This window comes from Vicugna pacos, chromosome 6 (genome assembly GCF_048564905.1).
Source record: "Vicugna pacos chromosome 6, VicPac4, whole genome shotgun sequence".
Taxonomy (NCBI): domain Eukaryota; kingdom Metazoa; phylum Chordata; class Mammalia; order Artiodactyla; family Camelidae; genus Vicugna; species Vicugna pacos.
Window position 1 is genome coordinate 33,803,040 of NC_132992.1, and position 7,731 is coordinate 33,810,770.

Here is a 7,731-nt window from a genome sequence, read left to right on the forward strand (position 1 = left end):
TGAGTCACCTTCCCCAGCCCCTGCTCCCAACCCATGCGTCATCATTATCATCAACAATGATAACAGGCTAGTCTGTTTTACACTTGATGATTCAAAAAACGCTTTCACAGAGAGTTATCACAATTCTGTGAGGGGAGACCTATTATCAAATTTTGCAGGTGAAGAAATAAAAAGTTGTCTTCTTTTTTTTTAAATTGGTCTGGATGTGAAGAACAAACATAAAAGAGGAATTTTTTTACTGTGGCATTGCGGGTCCTTCCCACTGGTGCAAGGCAGCTGGCGCTCATCAGGGGAACCCTTTTCTCTGCTTCCAGCTGCTGAAAAACAAACCTTCCCCAGAGGAGGAAAAGGGTGCAACTATGGGCAAATTAACTGTCACCTTTGAAGACTGGGCTGCACTCAACTTAGAAAAGCCACAAAACAAACCCCCGGATTTGAGTAGAGTAGAGTTATGGAGAAAAGGTTTCACTTGGAAAGGGATCTATGATACTGAGCTCTTAAAACACTTGGAATTTCCCATGTCAAGAGCAGAGAAGGTGTCTTTTGCTATGTTAATGAAGTGACTTATAGAAAGCCCTTAGATAATTTGGGGATGGGGGCTGGTTGCCAAGGGAACCAACCTTGTAATAAGAGCGTTGAAACATTCAGTATCCACCACCCTACCTCACTACTCTGGGGAGGGGAGAGCGGGCTGGAGGTTGAATCTATCACCATTGGCAATGAGTTAATCAGTCATGCCTGTATAACGAAGCCTCCATAAAACCTCAACAGGACGGGTTCAGAGACGGGTTAGTGAACACCAGGATGTTTGGAGAGAGCAGTGTCTAGAAAGGGCACGGAAGCTCTGCACCCCTTCCCACACACCTCGCCCTATGCATCTCTTCCATCTGGCTGTTTCTGAATTCTATCCTTTTATAATAAACTGGTCATCAAGTTGGTGAAATGTTTCCCTGACTTCTGTGAGTCACTCTAGCAAATTAATCGAACCCAGGGCACGGTTTGTTGGAACTTCCAATCTCTAGCCTGTTGGCTAGAAACCCAGGTAAGTTACAATCCTGGAGCTGTGTCTGAAGTTGGCAGGGCTGGGGGCAGTCTTGTGGGACTGAGTCCTTAACCACCTGTGGGATCTGATGCTATCTCTAGGTGGATAGGATCAGAATTAAGTTGAATTGTAGGACACCCTTCTGGTGTCTGAGAATTTGCTTGGTGGTGTGGAATCACTGCCTCCTCACCCACCATACGCATTGGAATTGGGTCCAGAACCTTTAGGAGCCTACCTGCTGTGGCTCCTACTTCTCTCTGCTCTTGGATTCTTTTGGGGGAGCCCCTTCCAGTGCCCAGGGCATACTCTTCTCCTTCTTTTATTCCAAGCAGATCAAAAGTCCCTTTTAACTTATTTTTCCTTAGCAAAATGGAGAGACTGATGCTTTCACAAAAACCCACACTGCCTAGGACCACCTGCCCCAGCAAAATGAATCTCTATTCATCATCTTTTTCTTCACGGAGCCAATTTCCAAGTAGTGTCCCAGTGGCAGAACTTAAGTTTCCTGTCTGCACGTTAAAGGCAAAGGAGGCTGGGAAGAGTAACTTCTTTTTATTTTACCTTATAAGACTAACCATCATAAGACTAAAGAATTTGAGCAGCCATCAACGACAAGTGTTCACACATATACAACAACCATAATACAACTTCTATCACTGTGGAGTCCTCTCTCTTTGCTATGTCTAGTTAATGTTGATGATCTAATTTCTGTGCTCTTCCAGCCCCTCTCATCCCAGTGGGGCAGCTCACTGCCTCAAACTGCTTCCCCAGCTGGATGTTCTACTTTCTCTCTCTCTCTCTTTTTTAAAGGAGATATTGGGGATGGAACCCAGGACCTCATGCATGCTAGGCATGCACTCTACCACTGAGCTATACCCTCCCCTCCCCCTCTTTTTTTCATAAGGAAATGAGTATAGCCTAATGGTCAAAGGTCCAGATCTGAGGTCAAGCTACCTGGGATTGAATTCTAGCTCTACAAGTTACTAGCTGTTCGGCATTTAGCAAGTTACTCAACCTCTCTGTGCTTCAGTTAATTATAATATCTACTGGATTAAGTTGCTGTGAGGATGAAATGAAATAAAAGAACACAGCACATTTCCAGGCACATAGTACGTGCTTAATACGTGCTTAAGGGACATGAATACAATCAACATTATTACGTTTCCAACCTGAGGAACAGTTCTAATTCACAATTTATTTGGAGAGCAGAGAAAAATGATTTCACTGTTTCTCCGTCAAATAGCTAGCTCTTCCTTCTGGTAAATTCCCAGCCCCACCCTTTCCTCCCGGGGCTCCGTAATGACTCACCCCTCAGGTATTCTCTCTGCTCTCTCCCAGAGGAGCATCCTGAGGGAGCAACTGAGGGAGTCAGTTGTGCTCCTGCCTGTGGTCTAGAGGAGAGAGGGCTTCAATCCTGGGTCTCTAGCTTCTCAGCTGTAAGGCTGTCTGAGGTTGAGAAGGTCACGCGGTTGACCCAAGGACGGGCTTTCTGTCTGAGGCAGCTGCTTTTGGTGCCCCAGGCCGCACATCCTCAGGCCCTCTTTGATTTGAGCTGAAGCTGCAGTGGATGGCCCCACGACTCCGCCCGTGCCCCATGTAAGAGGCCTGTGTCTGTTTTTCTCCCTCTGTTGACAGAATTGCAGCAAGAGGAGAGGAGAATTAATACTCTGAGGGCAACCCTCACTGTAGAGGACATACGCCAGTGCCCCAGCAGCTTGTCTTTCAAAGGGGCAATTCTGAGGTGTGTTCTATACAGTTCAGGGGACTTCTGGCTGGACTGAGCTCCACATCGGTAGCTAAATTAATAGGTACCTTTTGGGGATGTTTTCTCCTTCCCTGACTCACGTTTTCTACTCCCTCCCTCCTGATCTCTGGAACCACCCTCCAGGAAGTCTCAAGTTCTGGTCTCAGGCACTGTTTTCAGGGGAACACAATCCAAGCCCTCTGCCCTGTTTCCTCCCCATTGTTTACCCTCTGAATGTCTTTGTGAGGAGGATCCCTCCCTGCCTGGCAGGAAAGAGGAAAGGAGGGGGAAAGGAAGGGGACAGAAGTGAACCTGACTACCTCAGTGATGGGGCCCCATGCACTTGGGCACCGCTGTCAGCTCTCTCATCTGTTAGTTCACTCAAGTTTTAGCAACAAAACTGTGAGGGAGATTATTAGTCCCATTTTATGGATGAAGAAACTGGGAGGCTGTGAGAGGTTAAGTAATCAGTACAAGGCCATACAACAACTTGGGTGGCAGGATTTTAAAACCAGATTTATGATCCTTCAGCAGCCTCCTTTTATGGGTGAGGGAGGTCCTTTGAAAGAAACTGGAAGCAGGACTTTGAATCAGTCAAGACTCAGTTTTTTCAAGTCAAATATTTTAACAGCATCGTCAAAGTAGAGTAGACATTCAATAAACTGCACGTGTTTAAGGTGTACAGTGTAATGAGTTTTGGCACGTATGTACCAGGGAAGCCATCACCACAATTAAGGTAGTGAACAGGTTTATCACACGTGAAAGTTTCCTCGTGCCCCTTTTCAGTGCTTCCCTCTGCCCTTCTCTGCTCTTCCTCCTTTCCTGGAAACCGCTAATCTGCTTCCTGTCACTTTCGATTGGTTTGCATGATCTGTTTTATATAAATGGAATCACATAGTATGTATTCTTTTTTGTCTGACCTTTTTCACTTAATGTGATTATTTTGAGATTCACCTATATTGTTGTGTGAATCCTTGGAATGGAGGAGGGCTTCAAGATGGTGGAGTAGAAGGACGTGCAGTTCACCCTCTCCCACAAATACAGCAAAAACTACATCTACATATGGACAGTTCCCACAGAACACCTACTGTACATTGGCAGACTATCTCTTCCAATTGAAACTACAAGGAAAATCCTCACAAAACAAGAAAAAAGTTCCTTCTGCATAGCACAGGGAACTATATTCAATATCTTGTAGTAACCTACCATGAAAAAAATATAAAAAGGAATATATGTATGCATATGTAGGACTGAAACATTATGCTGTACACCAGAAATTGACACATTACAAACTGACTATACTTCAATGAAAAATATTTCATTCCTTTTCTTTTTTTGTCTCGCACAATTTCTTTTATTTCTTTCGTTCCATTTTATTGCTGAGTAGTATTCCATTGTACCACAATTTCTTCATCCATTCACCTGTTCATGGACAAAAATTTTTGGCTATAACAAATGTATGTGTCATGTACAAGTCTTTGTATGGACATATGTTTTCAATTCTCCTGGGTAAATGTCTAGGGGTGGCATGCTTAATCATATGATAGGTATACAGTGTATATATTTACCTTTTGAAGAAACTGCCGAACATTTTTCCAGAGTGGTTGTACCATTTTGCATTCCCACCACCAATGTATATTCTTCTATATCACACCTGGTATGTTTAAGTCTTTTTAATATTAGCTATTCTGATAGGTATCTCATTGTGGTTTTAATTTCCATTTCCCTAATAACAAATGCTATGGAGCTTCTTTTCATGAGTTTACTTTCCACCCATATATCTTCTCAGATGAAGTGTCTGTTCAAATTTTTTGTTCTTAGTTTGTTGGATTGTTTGTTTTCTTATTATTGAGTTTTGAAATTTCCTTATATGTCCTGGATATAAGCTCCTTTTCAGAAGTATCATTAATTTTTTTTCCTCTCGCTCTATCCCTTCCACAGGCACTGAAGATCCTGGTGTCGCCAGGGGCCACTGCTCCGCCTGGTATACCAGTATTGTAAGAACAAGCCATACCCAAAGTCTTGCTTCTGCTGAGGTGTCCCTGATGCCAAGGATCTGCATCTTTGACTTGGGGCAGAAGAAGGCAAAGTGAATGAATTCCCATTCTGTGGTCACGTGGTGTCAGCTGAGTATGAGTAGCTCTCCTCCAGCGCCCTGGAGGCCGCCAGTATTTGTGCCAACAAGTACACCATGAAAAGCAGTGGCCCAGGGGGCTTTCACATCCAAGTGTGGCTCCACCCCTTGCCCCTCGTCTGCATCAACAAGATGCCATCCTGTGCTGAGGCTGACAGGCTCCAGACAGTGTGCGAGGTGACTTTGAAAAGCTCCAGGGCACAGCGGTTGGAGTCTACATTGGCTAAGTCATCGTGTCCATCCACACCAAGCTGCAGAACAAGGAACGTATGACTGAAGCCTTATAAACGGCCAAGTTCATGTTCCCTGGCAGCCAGAAGAAGATCCACATCTCCAAGAAGTGGGGATTTACTAAGTTTAATGCAGAAGAACTTGAAGACATGGTGACAGACATGCGGCTTATTCCAGATGGCTGTGGGGTCATACACATCCCTAATCATGGCCCCTGAGCAAAAGGCTGGTGCTGCACTTGTGAGAGCCTTGGCTCTCTCTGCTCCTTGCTAATACTCACCATTAAATCTGACGTTCCTGTCAAAAATTTTTTTTTCCCCTTTCTCTGGCCATAACTTGTTTTTTTCACTTTCTTAACAGTGTCTTTCAAAGAGCAAACATTTTTCTTTTGATAAAATCCAACTCATCAATTCTCTCTTTAGTATATAGTGCTTTTGGTGTCATCTATAAGAAACCTTGTCTAATTCAAGATCATGGTGATTTTTCTCTTATTTTCTTTTAAACCTTTTAGAGTTTAGGTTTTCCATTTATATCTATTTGTTTTGTTTTATTTTGTTTTAAAGTAGATCCATTCATTTTTAAAGATTAGATGCCTCTGTGCGTGTGTGTGTGTGTATGTGTTTGTTTCTTGGATTTTCTTTGAACTTTTCCCTCTGGTTTTAAGGAAATTCATTTGGAAAGTGTTAGATCGACTCTCCCTTGATAAAGGAACTACACACAGGGAATCTAAGTAGCTTAGGCTAGGTTTTGGGTGGAAGAGGGTGCCCTTCACGCCTGCAGCTTTGGTGTGGAGGTGGAGAAGTACCCAAATAAGCATCAGGGATGCTTAAACAACCAATGTCCTCACCTGAAGACGTGCCTTCCCAAATTCTTCTCTGCCGAAATTTAAAAGGTTTTGCTTTGTTTTAAACTTGAAAGCTGTGGAAAGATTTGTCTGTGTTGCAGCATGATCTGTGATTTAGGAGGACAAAACCAGCAGCTGCAATTGTGGTGGCAAGATCTGGAGACAGAGAAGACAGGAGACCACAGTTAGAGCAACTCAAGAGATGAGGCCCTGAATGCAGTTAATGCCAGCAAGGATGGGGATGAGGGAACCCATTCTGGAGATATTTCTGATACTGATAGTAGGGTCCGAGGAATGAGAGAGAGGGAAGTTTTGAAGTTTCTATTCTGGGACATTGACAGAATGGTAATGCTGTGAACTGAGACATGGAACATAGACGGGACACTAACCATGTGGGCATGGATTATGTTTGGATGTGGGCACATTTGTGTGAGAGCCTAGAGCTGCAGCCTCAAGGGGTCCCCAACTGGCTGGAGAAAACATGAGACTGGAGCAGGGATAGTGGCAAGTGTTAGGCTGGAATGAACGGCAGCAACCAGGAGAGTCTGGGGCGGGAGAAGGGAAGAGAGCAGAAGACAGAAAACTCTGCATTGTCACGGTCAGGCCAGCAGAACACCAGTGAGAGAAACAGAGGTCAGAGAGGCAGGTACAGAATCAGGGTAGCCAAGGGAGGAGGGAGCCATCAGAATCAGCTGCTACTGAGAAGGCAGCTAAGTTCCCCCAAAGAAGAGCTTCGACGTGCATTTAGGTGCAGGGAGTTTTTTGGGGGGAGGGATCCCAGTAAGCAGGAGTGAGAGAATAGAGAGTGAGACAGAAAAGGAGGAAAAGCCAATAGAAGGGTGTTTTATTGAGAGTGCAGTTATAGGCAATGGAAGCTTCATTCCAGTAGAACCTCCACATTTAGAGACTGCCTCCCAGAGTTGTCCCCATGAAAGATGGGAGGCTGGAATATTCATCTGCCAATGTCTGTCCCCGTTGATTGAGGATTGCACCTAGGGGCACTAACTGTCCTGCATTTCCTAGCTGTGTTTGCATCAGAGCGGGCAAGGAGAGAGTGGTGAGCAAGCTCCCATTGTGTGGGAGAAGGCCTTGCAATGGTGAACTTTACATGTAATGTGTGTGGGCCTCGCCCAGTCAGCTGGAGGAATTATCCAGTAGACGGCCTCCAGACTTAATCTGTCCCGTCAGCTCTCCGGGGCCTCCAGTCTGCTGGTCTTCAGACTGCAACTGGGACCTCGGCTCTACTGGGTCGTTGCCTGCTGGCCTTTGAACTAGCCCTGCATCATCGACTTTTCCTGGGTGTTGAGCCTGTAGGCCTACACTGCAGATTCTGAACTTGGCAGCCTTCGTAATTGGGTGAGCCAACTTCTTACGATAAACTACTCTTTATATCTATATCTATCTATATCTATATCTATATCTATATCTATATCTATATCTATATCTATATCATCTATATCTATCCTATTGGTGCTGTTTCTCTGGAGAACTGTGACTAAAGCAGACCTAAAGCAGAATGTGAAAGTCAAGGTACAGACTTGAGATAGGATGCTGGGAGTGCAAGTTGAGTCTGAGCTCACACAGAACCATCCATCACAGCTGTGGGTGAACTCAAGAGATGTGACGTGTAGACCAGAGGTATCCTGTAGAGATGGTAAGCAGGGTGAGGACTCACAGAGCCTGTAAGGTTTGGCAGTAAAGAGGACTTTGGTGACCAAAAGGAATTTTATGATTCC

The 7,731-nt window shown here is 44.7% G+C and overlaps 1 pseudogene; it reads left to right on the plus strand.

Moving 5' to 3' along the window:
- Window positions 1–3,123: 3,123 nt before the first annotated feature.
- On the plus strand, window positions 3,124–5,369 carry LOC102529632 (large ribosomal subunit protein uL16-like; annotated as a pseudogene).
- The last annotated feature ends 2,362 nt before the right edge of the window (window positions 5,370–7,731 follow it).